The sequence below is a fragment of the Spermophilus citellus genome (genome assembly GCF_964194105.1).
Source record: "Spermophilus citellus genome assembly, chromosome: 6".
Lineage (NCBI taxonomy): Eukaryota > Metazoa > Chordata > Mammalia > Rodentia > Sciuridae > Spermophilus > Spermophilus citellus.
Window position 1 is genome coordinate 135136189 of NC_138187.1, and position 22310 is coordinate 135158498.

Genomic DNA, 22310 nt, shown 5'->3' on the forward strand with positions numbered 1-22310 from the left:
CTTCTCCCGAGCCCACAGTGCCCAAGGTGAGGGTGGTCAGAAGCTGTACCTACCCTTTCCCTCCCCTGAGTCTGCGAGAGGGAGTTCCCTTTAAGCAGAGTCCCGGTCAAACACACAGATTCTCATAAAGGAGCCTCAAGCAGGTCAGATTCCTTGCCAAGGCAGGAAACAGCTCTTCATCAACAGGCCCACCCACCCCGTGGGCCTCACACCAGCAAGGTTATAAAGTGTCTTTTGTACCTTGCTGTGGAGTTCCGTATTTGTTTTGGAGTCGATGTGGAACTGTGGGAGGTTTTCAGGCAGAGAAATAATATGTGTGTTTTAGAAACAGCCCTGAGGTATTGTATATTGATTAAATTGGAGCAGAAAAATAATCCAAAGCAGGACTCCGTCTTCTTCCATCAGACTAGCACACCCAAGAGCAGGGGCTGTGTCTCCCACAGCAGACTGGGGGCTCCTAAAGGAGGGGCAGGTGCTAGCAACCTCTGTGTAGAAACCTGAATGTGAACCCAGGGAGAGCTCGATGCTGTGGACAGATCCAGTTGAGGTGGAAATTGAGGCCTAAATAGAATATGACTTGTCCCTGGGACATTTCAGTCCTCTGGCCCACTGAAAACAGGATCCTGGGAATGAGACCCTGTGACAATCCCCTGCCTCCAGCATGGCTCCTTCCCTGGGATCAGCTAGCCTCCCCCTGGCACCAACTTTCCAAATTCCCAGCAGCCTAGCCACATGCAGCTGGTGGTAAAGATCAGGCTGAAATCCCATCCCTGACCAGTGGTGTGGCCCTGGAACACGCAGTCACTGCAGGCCACCACAGACAGGAGCCAGGCTGAGGGCTGAGCAGGGAGCTGGCTGGGGCTTACTGGACCCCTTATGTCCTTGGGAAGCCTCTGCACTGGGAGGAAAATCCTCTGCCTAAAATTCCAAAGTCAGGACCTCTGAGGGCTGGGGAGGAGACAGTGCCTAGCCTCAGGAGGCTCCTCCTCTGATGGGGGACACAGCCCCTGCCTTGCATGTGTGGTATCAGAAGCAGAGAGCCCTCAGGGAGCTGCTGGCTGACTGGGGAGACATGATCTCCACTGTCAGGTGTCCAGTAAACAGTGTCCCTCACTGCTGTGGTTAGCTCCGACAGCTACTCTATAGCACAGAGAGAGGGGAACGAGCATGTATTAAAAACTGGCAGTGGGTCAAGTTTAATTTTTGGAAAAGAAACTCAAAATTTATTTGGCATCATGTTTGAGAAATTAAATGATTGAAATTAAATAATCAACTATGGTAAAGACATGTGGGGAGGCGGGTGGTCAAAGAAAAACTGTGAACTTAAAACACCAAGAGCCCACAGGACCTTTTCTAACAATTTGGCTTCCAGGTTGTGTAATTCCAGTGGGTCCTGTTCCCACCCCCAAATTGACAGTGCATTCGAGGCACCTGGTATTATTATCTCCTGTAATCATCTCCTTTCATTATACCATTTCCACATGGTTTATAGGGAGGAATTTGTACTCCAGTTGCCTCTGCCTAGATGACTCCTTTTCATGTTGGTTCCATGTGACCTTAGACTATCCAGTTACCTAGTAACTGTGCTTCTTGTCATTGAAATTGTCTTATGGTCACTAAAATGATCTTATCTATCTCAGGGATGTGTTTGTTGATTGGTTCTCCCTCCACTTAAATATGTAAGCTCATGAGATAGGAATTACATTTTGCTCACTGGGTTGAGAATAGTACTTGGCGTTTATCTGTTGAATGAATAGGGTCTGAGAGAACCTGCACACGGGTTATCTGACTACTATTTGGGGCAGGGACAAAGACAGTTTCTCCACCACTACTTGATTGTATGGCTGGAGACATTTGGATACTCATATGTAACTATAATGTCTAGAAGACAGTGGAGAAGATGTCTATCATGGCTCTGCACAATGAAACCGCAAGACTGGTTAGGAAGGGGGTCCTCACAAAAGGGACCAAGGAGATTTGGGGTGGGAATAGGACTCACTGAGAATTACACAACCTGGAAGCCAAATTGTTAGAAAGGGCCTGGTGAGTCTTATTGTTTTAAGTTCACAGCTTTCCTTTGACCCCCCTCCCCAATGTCTTTACTGTAATTGATTATTTAATTTCTCAAACATGGGCCCAAATACATTTTGAGTTTCTTTTCCAAAACTTAAATTTAACATTCTGGAAAGTGTGTGCCATTGTCAGAGTCCAGTGAATGACAGCAAGGTCAGATGGACATGAAGCTTTTTGCCAGGTCAGGAACTAAGTGTCCTGGCTGAGCGGCTGCTGCCTCCCTGGCCTCTTACAGGTGTGACAATCACCCTGTGGGGTGAGATTCTTATCTGTTTTCTGCAAGAGAGGGAACTTAAGACAACAGAGGGGATGTGAATGTGGGCGACAGCTGCCCTGACTGATGCAGGTGCAGAGCTGGGAATGGAGCCGGGAAGACAACTCTCTTCTCTCCAAATCTGTCCAGTTGCCATTTATAAAACACATGAAATCCAGGCCTGCTCACCCGCGACCTGGTTCAGGTCCCTTAGAGAACTTTCTCCTATGGAACCAGAAAAGATCAAAGAAAAAGAAAAGAGCCAGGTGCTGTGATGTGCATCTCTAAACCCATCAATTTTGTTAGTTGAGGCAGGAGGATCTCAAGTTCAAGGTCAGCCTGGACAACTTAGCGAGACCCTGTCTCAACATAAAAGATAAAAAGGGCTGGGAATGTGACTCAGTAGTAGAGCACTTCTGGGTTCAATCCACAGTACCCCAAAAAAATTTAACAAAAAGAGAATGAGTGCTTAAAAACAAAAAGATTGAAAATTCCACCACTGGAAGAATATTATCAGTGCAAGTTATCGGGACCAGTGACAAACCCTTTGGTTTGTTTAGCTCTATGACAGTGTTTGGCACTATTCTGTCCAAATTCCCGGCCTGCATTAGTGAGTGATTTCAGGAATCCACAGGGTGCTCCTTCCTCTCTTCCTTGGTCCTTGTTTCCTATGCTTCCCACCTTCCTGCAGTTAATTCTGGAAAGTGCCCCAGGCAGTCCCTGATCTAACTCAGAGCATGTCCCAGGGGACCACTGTCAGCCTAGGTCATTAGATGCTTGCTCCTGAGAGATTGACAGAGCCGGCTGGATCTCATTAATGCCCATGGTGAAAAAGGGCTTTGCTGTCTGGTGACCTGATTGGTGACACGCCCCCCCAGAGGAACTCAATCAGGAACCACTTGACAGTGCACCAGACTACATGACATTGAGAACCTGAAGACCTGAGGTCCATTCATTTTCCAGCCTCGTGTCCCTCTTAGAATTAGGAACTCTGGTGTTCATCTCCATGCGAGAGAAGATTCTCTGGGACCCCCTTCTCTGTTTCCTCTCAATGCATGGGTGTAATGGGATACATGAGGGTGGGGCATGGTGCCCTGAGCCTGATGGTTCTCTCCCAGAATAATCTGCCTTGATGGCCTTTCTTCTGTCCCCTCATGATGCTTCCCTGAGGATAAGATGACTTCTCTCACTGGCTTCTCCTCACCCTAACCCTGGGTGCCTTCTCTGTAGGAGTCTGGGAGCAGATCTCCTGGAGCCATGCCACAAAAACGTGCGGATATAAAACTGCCCTTCCATTCTGGGTAGCATGAGAATTTAAAGAAAGAAAAAAATTTCATTTCCTGACTGACTTTCTGAGATCAGGTGAAACCACCTTGGGCTAAAACGGACCCAAATTACAAGCTAAGTAGAATTGCAAATGATGGAGGGCTTGGTATGTTGGAAGTGCCTTGAACTGTCAATGACACTGTCCTTGATCTATATCAGAGGACCTTTGGGCCCTCTAGAAGTGGTAAGGAGTCTACTTCAGGAGTTACAACTATGCAGACCTATGTTCAAGTTTTAGCTGTGGCATTTCCTAGCCATGTGACTTAAACTCCTTGAACATCTATTACCTCCTATGTGAAAAGGAATGATAATATTATCAGTGAAAGGGGCATAGACTTTGGAACAAGACTGAACCAGGTTTAAATTCCACATTTTCTATCTGGAGACTGTGAGGCTGCGAGCAGAGGGGGTGTGAAGGGATATTATAAGGGAGAGGTAAGGGACTTGTTACATAGGATCATAGGCTATGGCATTGACTTCAGCTTTTTCTCTGAAAAGTATGGAAAACCATTGTAGTGTTTTGAGCACAGGTCACGAGACCTCAGTCAGGTTGCTACAGGACCACTCTGGCTGCTGGGCTAGGGGAAAGGATGCGTAGAAGGAAGAAGACCACACAAGGAGCCCCTGCAATAATCTAGGTGGGAGAGGATGACACCAGGGACCACAGTGGAGATGGTGAGAAGATTGGATTCTAGATGTGTGTGCCATTAGAGTTTGCAGGATTTGCTGGCATGTCACAGTTTATCATTACATAATTAGGTAATTATTTTTTTCTCTTTCCACATTTTTATTGGTGCATTATAGTGTACATATTAATTGGATTTGCTATTACATATGCCTACATGCACACAATATAGCAATATAATTTGGCCAGTTTCACTCCCCAGCACTTTCCGCCTCCCTCCTCACTTCCTACCACTTGATCCCTTTCCTCTAATTATCTCCCTTTGATTTCCATGAGATCCACCCCAACTTTCTTATCCTTTTCCCTCTCCAGCTGCCACATATGAGAGAAAACATATGACCCTTGAACTTCTGAGCTTGTCTTATTTCACTTCACATAATGATCTCTAGTTTCATCCATTTTCTTTCAGATGACATAATTTCATTTTTTTATGACTCTATAACACTTCATTGTGTATATATGCCACATTCTTTTTATCCATTTATCCACTGATGGACACCTAGGCTGGTCCCATAGTTTGGCTGTTGTGAATTGTGCTGCTTTAAATATGAGTGGTAGCCAGGCACATGGTACATACCTGTAATTCCAGCGGCTGGGGAGACTGAGGCAGGAGGATTGCAGTTTCAAAGCCAACCTCAGCAACAGCGAGGCACTAAGCAACTCGATGAGATCTTGTCTCTAAATAAAATACAAAATAGGGCTGGGGATGTGGCTCAGTGGTTGAGTGTCCCTGAGTTCAATCCCCAGTACACATACACAAACACACACACACTCACAAAAAAAGAGAGTGGATAATTTTTTTTGTAGTATTACCTATTCCATTAGACTGAGAGCTCTATGAAGCAAGAATAGTGTGTTTATCTTATTCACTGATGAATTTCCTGCACTCAGCCCAGTTCAACAATCATAGCGAAGGAAGAAATGAACCTGAGTATCTCCTTGATGTGTTGTGTCTGCTGTCCCTAAACCTGAGACCTCTTGCCTACCTCCCGTATCCAGCAGCTCTCAGACGCCACAGTAGGTTCCAGCTTGCTGGAGCTGACGCTGGGTCAGAGTTGCATACTCAGATAGAGAGGGGTTCTGGGAATGGTGGGAAAGTAGAAATGGAAGCAGAGCAGAAAGCCCAAAGAACCAAAGAGTCAAAGACAGGGAGAAACGATGGAGAGCAAGTCACGGGGAGATGGGGTTGGGACCAAAGGAGAAGAAAATGGGGTCTGGGCTTTTCTACATAGTAGCACCATGATTAATGGTCCAGATGCTTCCTTGAGATGAGCCCACCTGTGACATCCTTCACTGGCACAGTGTTGGTGGACTTGACATCAGAAACCCTGGAAGCTGTGGAGCTAGGGGTCTGTGCTCTTCTCTGGGCACTAATGGTCAAAAGTCTACATCAGACTTCCTGTCTCTTTTGTAGCTTGGAGGTTCTAAGACAGGGTAGAAGTGGATGTGGGTGCATGGAGAGGATTATGAGTGAGACAGCAGGGGTGGAGGAGGAGAAGGGAGGGCTGCAGATATGCTGCAGGGAGAACCAGGGAGAGGGTCACTGCTGGGGCTGAAGAAATAAGAAGACATGGGTCACAGGGAAGAGGAACAGAGCTGCCGCTCTTCTTACAGACTTGCCATTCTTTCCTATTTTTAAGCCAGTGATCTTTTTACACCAAACTACAATCTCCACTGGCGACCCCTGTCCTCAGCAGGGGTTCACACATGCTCATGGGCTGCCACAGCTGTTGCTGAAGCTCACCCCATCCCCACACACTGCTCACACACCAGTGCACACACGCCTTGCTTTACCTGCTGCTCGCTCACTCAAACCCCACATATTGACTGTCTAGCATGCATAAATGCGTATGCATACATACCTGGGTACCAGACTCGGCACCCTTGACTGTTCAAAGATTTAGTCTGAGATCTTGAGTCCTTCCCTGGAATGTGAAGCCTCTCTCATCTCATCCTTCTCCTGAAATGTCTGATCTAGAGAGAGAAAAATCTGGTGAGGCTGGATCTGTATTCTAGCCTGACATACCTACAAGGACTTTATTCTAGTCCTTCTGCAGAATGCCTCCTTTCCTACCTCTGAGCCCTGTTTTTAAGACACTTATTCTGCTCTGAACCTGGATCTCTTTCTTCCTGTCAAGCAACATTCTTGACAGTTTATGGAAAGCCTGTCTCTGCCAGAAACCTTGCCTGGCTAGGATCTCTTGACTCGGCTCCCCCCGCCCCCAGCATCTTCTTCCTCCTTCCCCTCCACCTGCTGCCATTCCTGCATTATACACATGCACAGAAGATGCCCGGGGATTGGACCTGTGTGCCTCACCCCTGCCCCAATTCATCCACAACATTCATGAGCTCCCCAAGGAGAGGACAGTGTCTCCTTCATCCTCTGCTATCCCTACAGCACCTCAGCCTGGATTCTGTCCAGGAATTACTCAGCCCAGAGTGTTTTGCCAGGAGACAGGAACTTTAAGGGCAGAGATGGGGACACACTAAGCACATCACATGATTATCAAATAGCTGTGCAAGGAATGGAGGGGGTGGGCAGGGGGGTAAGAGAGTGGCTGCTCAGAACTACAGGTGCTGGGGTTAAGCTCCTCGCCCAGCGATGCCAGTCTCAGAACTTGAGAGGGACCTGCCTACTGAATGACCTACAAGCAGTTGCCCTTGACAGGTTGGAGAAGATTTAGCACTTCTTACCCTAGCAATGAATGAGCTGCCCGGTCTGTTAGTTGCTTTGTCAGCTTTTCTACCAGGGATACTCTCCGGTGAGGAAAGAAGGGAGAAGAACCTAGAACTATCAGGCAGATCTCCTAGGCGGGGAATCTGAAGTCAAAGGGAACGAGGGTGAATAAGTCCCTGTCCCAAGGACCACCCAAGGGGGCAACAGGTCACAGGCACAGAGGCAAGAATAGAAAGACAATGATATATTTGTTTGCAATCTGCTTTTACTACCCCATAAACATACTGTACTCGTGACTAGGAACTGCTTTGCTCCTTACTAGCAGCCCCCACTGCCTGCCAGGCAGGCTCATTCCAGTTGCCCCCCAAGAATACCTTAAGGGTTTCTCCATCAAAGGCACAAAACCCTGAAGTCAAGAGGCAACAGCTCCTCAGTAACAGACCCGGTACCATCCACGGGCTGTAACTGGCCATTTACATCAGGCCCCAAAGAAAAGGGTGAACAGAGATCAGCACAGGTGGCCGCTGTCCAAATTCAAATTCTCAGTGGTAACTTCAACTTGTACTTCAATGTCCCTGGCTCTACAGGACCCATCTCTGTTCCTCCTTTCCTTTCTGGGGAAATTAGGAAGGTCAGTGAGGTATCTGGAAGGTTTTTCTTGCTCTTTGGGATGCAGTTGCTGAATCTGAGGGGTGTTATCAGGATCTCTAGGCCACAAGCTTGAGCTTGACCCATGTTCCCCGAGCTGGTGGCAGGCAGGGGTGCAGGTAAATTGCCATGGTGTGGAAATTCTAATCCCAACTACAATTGGAGTTTTCCAAAGAACACCAAAGAGCTAGAAAACTCCTTTCCAGAGAAAACCTGCTCAAACTCGAGAGGGAAATGTTCACTCTACAGAGGTTCCATTCACACACACCCCACACATACCACACACACTGTACCTTCCTGTTTTTAAAGGGGGAAACTAAGTCACAGAGAAATAATAAGGTACCCAAGCATAGAGGGGGATAGTCAGTTTCCCTTCCAGAAGGAGTCCAGGAAAACGTTCCTCTTACCACTTTCCTCCCTAAATGAAGTCCACTAAGACAAGAACTTGGCCTCCATTCAGACACCTCTAGGGACCCATGATACATGTGTGCTTGTACTTCAATGAACAGAATCCAAAGCTGAAAGGGAAAAATTGTATATAAAACCACAGGGAAAGGCTTTTGTTCTTCAAACATCTTGGGAAATTTATAGGGAACATGATGGACACATTCATTCCTGCAATAGTTAAGGAATGTTCTGCCTGGTGACGTAAATGGGATGAATTCTTCTTTTAATAACCATTTATTGAGCAACTTCTGTGTGCCAAATCTTTTGTGAGTTACTGGGGTCCTTTTCCTCATGGAGTTTTCAATCTAACTTACATTTTTGCAGAGGTACAGTCCAAATAAGTATTACAACAAAGCAAAACAAGGGCTATGGTTGAGGACTATTAGGACATAATAGGAGCCCATGGTGACATTAGCCAAGACTATGGGGAGGGTAGAAATGTTAGGAGGCTTCCTGGAGGAGTTGGAAGGATGAGGAGAATTCAGCTAAGAGAAGAAGATGAAGGAAGAGGCAGAAGGAACAGCATAAGCAGAGGCTTAGGGATAGAAGAGAGAGGGGTGTCCCCAAGGAAATGAGGTAGGTCTATAACATCTGAGATGATTCCTGGAGGTCTCCCCACTCCCAGGATAGGACTTCCCAGATGCTGCTGAACATCAGCACCAGACCAAAAAAGCATCCAATAAACACACAATCTAGTGGGAATTTGCTTTGGGGTTCCTTCCTGCCTCTGCTAGAAAGGGTACAGAGAGCTGATATGGCCCAGCAGCCAAAGAGAAGGTGTTTGTCCATGATAAACTTTGTGTGGAGCTCCCTCCCTAGCAAGGTAGCTGTCTGAGTGGAGAGGAGGACTGAACGCACTCTTGAGGCAGCACCCCACAACCCCATTCCACAAGAGCAGTCCTCACCCTTATCCAGTGCTTCCCAGAGACCTCTGTCCACTAATGACTTGAACTGGGATGGGTCAGGTCAGTGTCCCCTGTCTGTGCAGGTCAGGGTGCACCTCAGTCATCTGGGGTATTACACAGAACCTGCTGCACAGCTCTGCCTGCTAGAGTTCCCACCCAGGCCCCAGCCCTAAACCAGCTTCTCTCAGGGCCTAGCAAACTGTGGCCCATAGGCCAAATCTGTTCCATAGCTATTCATTTATGTTTCATGAATGGCATCTTTTGTGTTACAACAGCAGAAATGAGTGTGGTCTGTGTACAGCATTCACCATCTGGGCATGCACAGGAGAAATCTGCAGAACGACAGGCCAGTTAAACTGTGTACTTTGAATTCTCATGAGGGCCCCAATTAATTCCTGAAAACTTGCCCCCAGAAACTCCATCTCACTGGCTTCATGAATTGTCCTCTCTGAGATATTTTGGACAAGCAACACAAAGAACCCCTCCTGTGGAGCTGTGTAGAAAGAGCTGCCAGGTGGGCACTCCAAGGGGCACCTTGCAGAGCAAAGGAAGCTGACCCCTTATTCCCGGGTCTCTATATCAAGTGTCTGACATGGGACCAGGGAGGGGTGGCTTTGAAGGTCTAACAAATATTATGAACCCAAAGCAGCTGTGGGAGAAGGCTCAGGTGGAAATAAGAAGGGCTGGGCTGTGAGAGGCCAGGGCTGCTAGAGGACAAGAAGAGGGCTCCATGCTCAGCCCCGTGACTTGTGAAATAGAGAGGCCCTGTCAAGTGATATTTTCTGATGGCTGCCTCATCAGCACCGTAATCCTTCAGGGTTTGTACATTACTTGTTCCTCAGCAACAGCTGAACTCAACCAAGCAGCTCAGAACAGCCTGTTGGATGGTGCAGAAAGAGAAGCAAGTGAATAAAGTCTGAGAGCAGGGAATCCTCCAAGGGAATTGGCGGATTGTCAACTAATAGGGCCTATAAAGGTCCACTGCATCACCCCTTCTCCAGGAAGGCTGCACACACCTGGTTGGAGGGAGGGGCATCTTTGCATGGGAGCCTGAGACTGACACCATACTATTAAAAAGTTCTTCCCAGGCCCATCCTTTCTGGGTGGCTTAGAGCATGGACTGGAACCAGATGACCTGGGTTGCAAACACAGATCTGACACTTCCTTGCTTTATGACTTTAGTCAAAGAACTTAACCTGTCTGCACTTCTGTTTCCATACTTATAAAATGGGGATAAAAGAATATTTGCTTCATAGTGTTGTTGAGTCCTAAATGAGATAATATTTGAATAATATGTCAAAGAGGCTGATAGATGGTAAGTTCCACATACATGATGGCTGCTAAACTCATCCAAGTGATTAAACCTTTCCTCCTAATTTATATTCATTTTCTCTTGCTCTAAGCTCAAGATTAAATAAGGAGATGGCTAAGGACAACATATAATTCCTCTGGTATCTAACAGCATGTTGGGTCCAGATGGTCCGCGTTCGGCTGGAGAGTACAATACTATGTTGGGTGGGATATTCTGAGACATGGTGGCTGGACTTCAATCTCCTTAGCAATAGGCTGTCTAGGATTTTGCTGGAAGCCTACCAGCCTAGTTAGTCCACCAGAATCTTGACCATATGGTCTTGACCATAACAGATCCAAGAGAACCAGGGGTCTGAAGTTGGAGGTATTATGGATAGCCAAGACTGAGAGAGTGTGGGCCCATCAGACACCAAAGAAAGAGAAGCAAGTTCTCAGATATGAAGCTGACATCTGAAACCCACTGACCTGGCCGCTGCCCCTACACCACTGCCCCCCTGCAAGCAAAGATCTGCCTCTAAATGCCCAGTTGCAGATTCTACTTTGTTGGGGTACTAGTCGCATTGGGTTTCTGCCCAGCAGCTGGCAGTCAAAACCTCTCCCTCCCTCTTTGCTGATGTCTGGGGGAAGAGCCTTCCAAAATCTAGTCTCTTTTCAAGTATTCATTAATCACCTAATGTGTACTCGGCGCCGTGTTGGGCATTTTACCCAGGTTGGGACATTAGGGGAGGACTGGGAAGGAGTGAATGAGACACCAGCTATATATGTGCCAGTGTCATCATGTTTCTTCTCTCCTGGGACAGATTTTCAGGCGTCAGGGGTAACTGTAGGAGGCTCTTCCTTCAGTACTTGTCCCAAAGATGGCGGGCTGTCCTTGTCCAACCAGGCTGAGCCAGCTGCAGTTGGCTATGATTAATGGCCTCTATTAACAGCATGTTGTAAACTGATAGAGTACACAGTGCTCATGAAAATCTCACCTCTGCTAAATCCCACACCAGTGAAATACTCTTTAACCCCTGAAACCCCTGGCTCCTCCAACTTGAGAGAAATGATCTCAGAGAGTGCCTTCACTAGAAGCAGGAAACAATCCTGTTAACTCTCTGGGGGAAAAACAAGAATCCCTAAACCTGTTTTCATGTGGGGTGAGGCTTTGGGGAGCCAGGATTGAGGTCCAGGTCAGGGAAACTGGGTTCAATATGCTTCAAAGAAATTCCAGAGCCGCCTCTGGCCAATAGCAACATACCCTTGGGCAGGTCACTTGCCCCTGTGTGGGCCTGTTTCCTTATCTGTGAAAAGAGGGGTTGGCTCAAAATGAGTCCCAATCTCCTTCTCTAATCATCAAATTTGATGGTTCTGATCACAGGAAGTTTTACAGAAGTCGCCCCTAGGCCTCAGGCCTTCCCACTCCTTCATTTCCTGAGGGAATCCCTGCCAATAAGCAGCCCTTCCATGTGGTCGTTCCCCAGCCCATAAGCAATTAGGTTGGTTTCCTTCTAGTCAATTATAAACATTTTTTTTTAAATGAAATCAGCATCCCTTGGTGAGCAAACTCACATGCCAGAGAGGGGTGTGAGATTCCTAGCTCAAAGAGACCCCTCCACTCCTGGCAGGCTTTAACTTTCCAAACACACTTTGAAGTCTCTTTTCTCTTTCAAGAGATGCATAGGGCCATATTTTAATTTTTAAATACTAATAGAGTGAGAACTGTTGAATGAGAACTGTCGTCCTGAGCTTCACAACACCCTCGTGAAGTTAGTACATATGTTCTTTCTATTTATAGGTAAGAATAATGAAGCCCAGAGAGGTGTAGGACATTGTCCAAGGTCACACAGATAATGCCAGCAGAGCTGGTGAGACTTAGCTCTGGATAGTCTGGCCATGGTAATTTTGAGAATCTATACATGATATACTAGACACCCAGGAAGGGTGATTCACTGACTCTGAAGACTTGTTTCCCACAGGAGGGGGCATCTGGGCTTGTGTTTGAAAGATGAATAGATGAAATAGCCAGATGGGTAAGGAAGTAGAGGGTGTGGGACAGTCAAGACAGAAGGATTGGCATGTCTCTTCCTGATCATAGAACCAATATGCAGCAAAAGCCAAATATAAAATGGCTCTTCAGACACTTGTATTTATCCTTCTCTCTGGTTCTATGGAATCTAAAATGTGTCCAAAGAGACTGAGAATGTTTTCCAGCTTATGTATTCAAAATAAATAAACCCTAGTAAGCCCCCCCCCCAAAAAAAAAGAGATGCATAGGGTTCAGTTTAACCCACTGAACAGGTGAGATCCAAAGAGATGCCCTGATCCAGGGCTAGTGGCCACGGGGAGATTAGAACCTGAGAGGCTCTGAGAGGCCGCTGGTCCCGCCCTGGGAGACTCTGTCCTGATCGACCTGGAGAACGTGAGCTGAAAGCCTTTAAAACTGACAGATCCCTTCAGCTATGAGAGCAATCTGAGGTAGGTGATCTTCGCGTGTGAAGTGATTATGTGTAAAAACATCGGATTAGTGTCTCCGTGCTGCTACGTCTCCTGGGATCAGCGGGACCCAGCCTCCCGCCCCGCCCCGGACGCGGAGCGGTGACCTCAGGGCGCAGTACCTCGGGAGTGTGGTGGCCAGCGCACCCCTGCTGTGGGTGCCCACTTTCTGCAGCGACCTTAGCTTTTTGCTTTTAGCCAGGGCAGGGGTGGCAGGGACTGGGGGCCCCGGGTCGTCCCCCGCTTGGGCCCATCTTAAATTCTCCCTCCTGACCCCAGGAAAAAAAGGGGAGACGCCCCCACCAAGTTCGATTTTCAGAAATTCTTCCAGATTCCGCTCCAGTCTAGGAAAGGCCAGAGCGAGCGGCATTGGACTGGAGGGCGGATGCCCCGGGAGATTTGTCACATTTTTTCCCGGGTTAATTGCCTCAGGGAGGGAATCTGAGCTGTGCCTGTCTGGGGCACAACAGGCCTTGTCGCCTGGTTGGGAGAATCTTAATCTTTCTCAGGTGACAGCTGCTGGCCCCGAACAGAAATGTCCTTACCACGGGGGCGCCACCTGCCACTGGACTGCAAACAACCCAGGCATTGGGGACCCAGGGCGGAGCCTCGTGGGATGGGGTGGTAGGGATTGGACAGCTGGAGTGCCAGATGACTCGCGGCTGGGACTAGGGCGGGCCTTGGCCTGAAATGAATCCCTCCCTGGCCGGCTCCACCCACTGCAACCCAGATGCAATGCACATGCCCTTTGCGTCTACACCCGCAAATATTTAACCTTTCCATTTTTGCACCGGCTTAATGAGTCTTGGTGTCTAGAACAGGGCTCGACACATAGTAGGCATCTGATACCTGTTTGTTGAATGCACAAGTCCATCAGCTTGTCTGTCGCCTAGGAGAAGCCTGTTCTCACACCATTTGGCATTTCATCACTCAGTCATGACTGTCACATGTTCTACTAGTAAAAACATTAAGCAACCAGATGGGCGCGTTTTTCACTTGTAAAGACAAATTAGAATACATTGAAGACTGTTACTATCATAATGCTTCTCCAGCTGGGGCGCTGGAATGCCTGTAGTCCCAGCTACTTGGAGGATGAGACACGAAGATGGCTGAAGCCTGGAGTTCAAGGCCAGCCTAGGCAACAGAGTGAGACCTGGTCTCTTAAAATAAAAAAGCAAAAACAAAAAACCCACAATGCTATTTGATCTCCTGAGTGGCAGAGAAAAGGGACATGGTGGAGGACAGTGGTGGTTTGGCCCTCCCACTATTAATTGTTTATTTGTCTTGGGGGATACCCTTGGGCCTACCTTCAAGGTGTCTTGACCTTTCTGCCAAGGGACAGACATGAGACAAAGTTCAGTCTTTAGAACTACTTCTGTTCTGTACTTTACCATACTGAATAACAACCAAGGATGCCTCTTCATGCCTGCCTCCCTCCCTTCCTCCTCCTCCTCTCCACCCACTTCTTCTTCTTCTCTCTCTCTTTCTCTCCCCCCTCCACTCCCTTTTCTCTTTCTCTCTGATACCAGAGGTTGAAACCAGGGGTGCTTTACCTCTTACCTAATATATCCCCAGCCATTTTTATATTTTTATTTTGAGACAGGGTCTCATTAAGTTGCTGAGAGCCTCGCTAACCTGTTGAAGGGCTGGCCTTGAACTTGTGATATTTCTGCCTCAGCTTCCTAAATTGCTGGGATTACAGGTATGCACCACAGCACTTGGCCATACCTTGTTCTTCAGTCATTTTTTTAAAACCATGTGACTTTCCCACTTCTTTCTAACAAACTTTTGTTTTTCTTAGGTTGACCAGTCAGTTTCTGTTGCTTACAACCAAAGCAACGTAACTTTCAGAGTCATAGCCAGGCAACTCATTCTGACTGTAGATAACTTGGTGAAACATTCTTCCTAATACTAAGCTGAACAGTTTCTCTGCTAGTGTCTGTTCTCTGCTAGTGTCTGCCTTCTGAAGTCAGATGCTACAAGCCAGTCCTCTTCCACACTGCATCCCTTCAGATGGCCCTAAAGAGCTGTCATACTCCTCAGATTTCTCTTTCCCAGGACTATTCCCCCATCTCTGTGGCAGGGATTTGAGGCCTTCACCACACTGGCCACTGCCCCATAAAGCAGTCTTGTCTTCATGGCAGGTATTCCTAAATAGAGCAGAGCTCCCAGCTGCTGAGGCAAAGTGAGATGGATCGATCGATCGATGCTGCCTTATTCTAGACAAAATGAGCTGCTAGGTCTGAAGCCCTAAATCAGATCAGCTTGTCTTTCTAGTCATATTAGACCATTCTATCCACCAACACATCCACAGATACACTTCCTTCTCTCTCCTATATTTGCGCAAGTGGAAAACGGAGACTCAGCCTCCATTTCCACCTTGCAAGATCATTCTGATTACAGTATTCCCTTTCTGCACCCTCCTCCCCACCCCACAACTATACACATAACACAGTTTTTTGTTTGTTCTTTTGTTTTAAATATTTTTTTTAGTTGTAGTTGAACACAATGCCTTTATTTTATTTATTTTTATGTGGTGCTGAGGATTGAACCCAGTGCCTCGCACATGCTAGATGAGCTCTCTACTGCTGAGCCACAACCCCAGCCCCCATAACACAGTTTTTGGTTTCTGCATTTTGCACAGCCTGTGCTCTCTCTTCATCGAAGTTTTGTGTCTAAATGTGTGCCCTCTAACTCTCCTTATAGGCTTTTGTTTGCCAGGATATTAAAAACTCCCTTTTTAGCCAGAAACTGCTAGATGGATATGAAAAAGTTCTGTAGCAGCTTTATTGTCCTCCCCTAAAACACATCTCCACTATTCACTCAGTAATCTTACTCCTACGTATGTACCCAAGAGGGATGAGTGTATACGTCCACCAAAGGACATTTGCAGTAGTAATAGCAGTGTTGTTCACAACAGCCCCAAACTGGAAACAAACTAAGTGTCCACAGAATGGATAAGTAAATTGTGGTGTATTCCTATAAGGGAATACTATTTGGCAATGCAAATGAATGAACTACTGCCACATATAACAACATAGATAATTTTCACTGACACAATTTTGAGCAAAAAAAAAAAAAAAAAAAAAAAAAAAGCCAGGCACAGATAAGGGGTAGATTGTGCCTGAATTACATGACATTCAAAAATAGACAAAACTCATTCATGTTGTTAGCAATCAGAATCCCAGTGACTTTGGGAGAGCTACATACATGAACTGGAATGATTTACACCTGTGCTTACACAAATAGGTGAAGACCTATTAGGCTGTTCAATTAAGATTCGTGCATTTTCCTGGATTATAATTCATGAATGTTTGAAAAATGCATACCTATGAAAATAAAAAATGTTCTTCCATGTTCTCCATGATTCTCCCATGAAACATCTGGCATGCACATAGTACATTTAGTGACATAACAATCTAGTGCTCTCACTGTGTAGTTATGGAAACTGAAATCCACATGGGGAGTCCTGCCCTGCTCAAAGTCTCATGGAGACTTGACGGCAGAGCCAGGACAGACTGAGGGCTCCTGACTCCCAAGCTAAGTTTGACATTGTTTAAAATTCAGCTGGGCACGGTGGCGCATGTCTATAATCGCAGAGGCTTGGGAGGCAGAGGCAGGAGGATCATGAGTTCAAAGCCAGCCTCAGCAAATTAGCAAGACCCTGTCTCTAAATAAATAAAAATGGCTGGGGATGTGACTCAGCATTTGAGTGCCTCTGGGTTCAATCTCTGATACCAAAATAAATAGATAGATAAATAAAATTCATCCAGCTGTATTCTGGACCTTATACACTTTACCGTAGAGTTGTTACACCTCCATAAAAAATATATATGTATGTGTGTGTGTGTGTGTGTGTGTGTGTGTGTGTGTGTGTGTATCTCAGAACTGGGTTTTCTTTTCTCCCTGTAACTCCTCAAAGTAAAAGTCAGTTATGTTAGTTATTAATACATATGTTGAATGCTTATAATTTCATGTTGCCTTGACATAAAAATCATAAATTGTCTCAACAGTTTAAATTTCTGTGGGACTTTCTCATACCAGAACCAGGGCTCAGTGACCCTTGGCACATCTGCAGTTATTTCCCTTGCCCCAGTTCCACAGTGTTCCTTCCAGATATCTGCCTCAGACAACTGCTCCCTGGTGACCACTTCCCAATGGTACATCTAGATCCAACCTACTTGACTGGCTCTGATGACCTTCAGGCCTCACATCGCCTGTGCAAACGTGCCTGTGGCTGCTTCTGTCACTGTGTGACCTCCTAGAATTCATGTCTGCCTGCTTTGAACCCATCTGTTAAACCTCCCACAGGAAGCTCTTTGGAAAATGCTCTGGATCCTGTCCTACTTCTTTGTTGGGAGGATGGGAGGCCGCCAGTATGGTTGCCCCCCACCCTACCACCATCTGTTAGTATGAAAAACTCTTAAATTTTCACACTGTGATTGTGTACTGGAAGCCAGACCTGAAATATGAGATGAGGTTACCCAGAAGGGACTCTCGCAGTGGATTCCCTTTTGTCCACACCTCTGGTGACTGCTGGGGAGATTTAGCCACCACTGCATTGATAGGGAAATGCAAAGAGTTTCATTCAAACAAGGTTTAACTAAATCAAGAGTTATTATTCACCTGACAGTACAAATTGTACTGTAACAAATCATGGCATTATCCTGTAGTGTCTGAACAGTCCGGTAGTCCCTAATTAGTGTTGGCCCTAAGTAATAAATCATGCATTGAGGGAGATCTCTGTTGAGACTACATATAACTTCCTCACAGCATGGAAATAGAGTTCCAGGTATAACCAGCACATCAAGGCCAAGTTTAAAAAAACAAATTTGTGTAAGAGCAGAAAACATTCTGATAATTAGATAGGCATGGGAAAAAAATGTGACTCATACATAAATGATCTGTGAAACACTGGCCAAGCTTAATAGTAATGAATAATTCTTTTTCTCTTAAAAAAGTGATAAAATATGATACTTGCTCATTAGATAAAGAATTACAGGGGACTATAAAGAGAAAAAATTATCCATAGTCCTTACCTTATCCACTCCTATGAAAAGTGAGAAAACTATAAACAGAAACATCTGTATATTTGTTATTTCTGCCTAGGCTATCTATTTCTCTCTTTTCCATTGCCATAAAAGAATACCTGGGCATGGTGAAAAAGAGGTTTATTTGACTCATAGTTTTGGAAACTGAAATTCCAAGATCAGGAAGCCTCAACATCCTCTGGTGAGGACCCCTTGGTTATATCACATCAAGACAGATGGCATCATGGCAGGAGTGCATGTAAAAGGGAGAGATCACCTGGCAAGACAAGAAGCCAGAGGACATTGATCAAACCAAGGGCCTCAGGCATGCTGGGCAAGCGTTCTACTACTGAACTACATCTCCAGGGGTGCTTTACCACTGAGTTATATCCCCAGCCCCGCTTTTTTTTTTTTTTTTTATTTAGAGACAGGATCTCGCTAATGTAAGATTTATGTTTTCACTGGGCATGGTGGCACAAGCCTGTAATCCCAGCGGCTTGGGAGTCTGAGGCAGGAAGATCACAGGTTCAAAACCAACCTCAGCAACAGTAAGGTGCTAAGTAACTTGGTGAGACCCTGTCTCTAAATAAAATATAAAATAAGACTAGGGATGTGGCTCAGTGGTTGAGTGCCCCTGAGATCAATTCCTGGTGCTGAAGGAAAAAAACTTCACATTTTCTTTACACATACACACGTGTGTGTGTGTGTGTGTGTGTGTGTGTGTGTGTGTGTGTTTATCATCCTTTATTGTTATTTATTTTTTATGTAGTGCTGAGAATCAAACCCAGTGCCTTCCACATGCTAGGCAAGCGCTCTACCACTGAGCTACAACTCCAGCCCTTATGTTTTCTTTTCTATCAATTTAAACTGTCATGAAACACAGGTATGTTTACTATAACTTAAGATTCATGTATATAATGGAGCCATCTTTAATTAGGAAACTGAGTGGTCAGAATGGAGTCATTTTTAAAATTCCCCAACAGGTATCCAATCACAACTATAGCCCTTTACCATGCGGCCCCAAGTTTAGATTAGCTAATCACATAGATTTCTACACCTCAACTCTTCCTATCAGAGCAAGGAACAGTGCTTTGTTAGGGATAAATATTGGCAGACTGCCTGCTCAGGTGTACTTGCTCCCTGGATTCCCTTTGGGGGCCTACCCTTCTAAAGAAGTATGACTTTGCCTTGTCAACCCACTTCCAAGCTTGTGTTTGATTTATTGTGCACCTCAGAATTTCTAACGCTAAATTGCTTAGGAACTCACTAAATTGCTTAGGAACTCGCTAAGTTGCTGAGGCTGGCCTTGAACTTGTAATCTTTCTGTCTCAGTCTCCTGAGTTGCTGGGATTACAGGTGTGTATCACCATGCCCAGCCATTATATATTTTTTAAAGTGCCTGGCATGTAGTAGGTGTTCTCAGTACATGGTTATTATTATTAATTTTTGTTCACTCAACAAATATAATATGTATAAAACTATTACTATAATCACTAATATTCTTTCTGTTTAATTTTCAGCAAAATGCAGTTTTCCCAGAGCTCAGTTCTCTTAGCCCCAGAAATGGCTACCATAAATCTCTGCACTAAATGGACCAACAAACATGTGGAGTTTTGTTTAGAGAAAAATTCAGTCCAAATGATAGAAATTGATCTGTTAAAACTCAGGACAAGGATCTACTTCTCAAAGTAGGTTCCTGGTACACTAGTCTTGAGAGGTGCTTTTCAAAAGGGAGTTTGTGATCAAAACTATTGGCAAATAATATGCACAATGATAAAGTTTAAGAGATTCATAATATGTGTTAGCACACTGAAGCATCTAAAAAATCCTGAAGCAAAATATGCCCATTGATTTACTTTAAACTAAGGCTTCCCAAACTAATTTATTCATAGAATTCACATTTCACCTCTATCCTACCTTCAGCAATATCCCATGATAGCACTCCTGGGAGTGTACTTCCTAAAGTTTATTTTGACAAATGCTACCTACCAAAAAGTGAAAGTATTTTCAGAAATACCACAGAATGACAGATCTTATAAAAACCTTAGGTTTTTTTTTTTTTTTTTTTTTTTTTTTGGTACTAGAGATTGAATCCAGAGGGGCTTAACCACTGAGCTACATCTCCAGCCTTGTTTATTTTGAGTCAGGGTCTTACTAAGTTGCATGGAGCCTTTTTAAATTGCTGAGGCTGACTTTGAATTTGCTATCTGCCTGCCTCAGCCTCCCAAATCACTGGGATTTCAGGTGTGTGCTACCATGCCTGCCCAATGTCATGATCTTTAAATTAGTAGTTTGTGAAATGTGGACCCTCATGAATCTCTTCAGATAAATCATGAGGTCAAACTATTTTCCTAGCAACATTAAGAAGTGTTTTGTGGGGAGCATGGGAGGAAGAGATAGGGCAGGGTGGGAGGGGAAGGGAAGGGGGTTAGCAAGGATGGTAAAATGTGATGGACATTATTATCCAAAGTACATGTATGAAGACATGAATTGTTATGAACATACTTTATATACAATCAGAGATATGAAAAATTGTGCTGTATATGCGCAATAAGAATTGTAATGCATTCTGCTGTCATTTATTTATTTTTTAAAAATCAATTTAAAAAAAAGAAGTGTTTTGGCTTCCCACTTTCATTCTATAAGCATACAGTGGAGTTTTTCAAGGTTAGATGACATGTGATACCACAGCTGAATGCAGGAGCAGACAGAATACAGTTATCTTCTCTTCAAACAGATATTAAGGGGACTTACAAGAAAATGTCAATGGATGCCCCTTTTGTCATTCAGTTTTTTTGTTTCAAAATACAGTTTTTTTAATTGAAAGATATCTATGCATGCAATAGACTTATTGTTATTTCTAAACAAATAAATGATTTTTAGAATTTCTCACTTTTAATTTAAATTATTTTTCAGATAAGCCTTTTGTTTTTTAACTTGTTCTCTTTTTTTAATTTTCTTTTAATTGGGCATTGAACTCAAGGACATTTAACCACTGAGCCACTTTTAAAAATTTTTTATCCTAAGTCAGCCCTCACTAAGTTGTTTAGGGCCTCACTAAGTTGCTGAGGCTATTATCGCACTTGCGATCCTCCTGCTTCAGCCTCCTGAGACACTGGGATTTACAGGCATGCATCACCTCACCTGGCTTTCCTTTTAATTTTAATAATGCAAATATAGTTAGGACCAATAAAAACAGCTCTTTGGGGGTCCTCTATGATTTCTGAGGTTGTAAAAAAGAATTAAACAGTTGTCTTCAGGGGGAAACTGAGGCCCCACGTGTCGGTGCTCTGACAGGAGCAGTTCAAACCAGAACCCTGATCCTGTGTTGTCTCAGGGACTTACCAGCACCTCATCCTGCCTTCTACTCACGACCATGAGATGAAAAACAGACAAACCCCTGAGACATCTGATGCAGTTAAGAAAATTAAAACCAAAAGGTGAACTGTTTTTCTACACTGGCGCAGTTCCCCAAACTCTACACCCAAAGCGCATGTGCAGAAGTAGGAGTTGAGCCAAGAGAAACAGAACAGAGCGAGGAACTCTCCACGCCTAGGACCCTGCACGCCACGGTGCTGAGCGAATGTTTGCTGGAAGAATGCCCGGCATGAAGCAGGCCTTGTTAAAATGTGTGGTGTGTTTCACTTATGTCTGTTCATAGGCATAGCAGACTGGCAAGAGTTTATGTCATTTATGAAACTTTGGGTGGAATGTTTTATTCCAAGCTTTGTCTAATTAAAGTATAATTGTTCTGGTTAAATGCTGCTTAGTCAGTTGATGTTTGGAGCTCAGTGTATCTGTGAGGAGTCAAGTTTGGGAACTCCAGGCAAAAATAAGTGTGCCTGTCCAGGCCATCACCAAGTTGGAAGAGGGTGCTATATAGCAGGCCCCCTGATGCCCTCAGCTCTGTGGCCCCATTTCCCTGATGCCTGAGAAACCCTGCTTTGGTCAGAACAGGATGTACTCAGGGTATCCAAGGAGGATGTTCATCCCATTTCAAGGAAGTGCCCAGGTACCTTGATCTGCCATCTGCGGGCAGAGTGGTAACTTTCTATAACCCATAGGCCAAAGGCTCCTTAGTATCTCAAGTTATTGCTCCTTTGAGTCTCTAACAAATGACCAAATTCTACCACTTGGGCTTTCTTCTCTGTTTTGGTTGGGTGATCCTTTAGCATAGCTAAAGCGTAATTGCTAATGCAAAACTTAGGAAGTTCATCATCTCCTAGGAGTGAAAGGCTATGCAACACGGAACAGATAAGGTTTGCTGGGCATTAGCAGGAAAGCAGGAGTATATAGTTGATTCCAGGAAGAGCAAGCACAGTTTGGAGGTGATGACAGCTGTCCAAGAGCATAGGAGTGGTGGCAGGGAGTGAATAGGAAACCAAACCCTCAGTGCTGGTATGGATGCCAAGACCTGGCCTTACAAGGTCAAAGGTGGGATTGCTGGGTAAAAGCTAGTACAGGCCAGGGGAATGGATTT

The 22310-nt window shown here is 45.1% G+C and overlaps 1 protein-coding gene across 1 annotated transcript in view; it reads right to left on the reverse strand.

Annotated features, from left to right (window-relative positions):
• IGFN1 (immunoglobulin like and fibronectin type III domain containing 1) overlaps nucleotides 1-6512 on the reverse strand; it is a 45775-nt gene extending 39263 nt beyond the window's left edge. Inside the window, exons 1-3 of the mRNA XM_081300235.1 lie at nucleotides 6412-6512; nucleotides 6200-6311; nucleotides 4915-5015 (exon numbers count right to left, since the gene is read on the reverse strand). The gene's annotated coding sequence lies outside the window, so the exon portion shown is untranslated. The remainder of the gene's footprint in view (nucleotides 1-4914; nucleotides 5016-6199; nucleotides 6312-6411) is intronic.
• Nucleotides 6513-22310: the final 15798 nt, after the last annotated feature.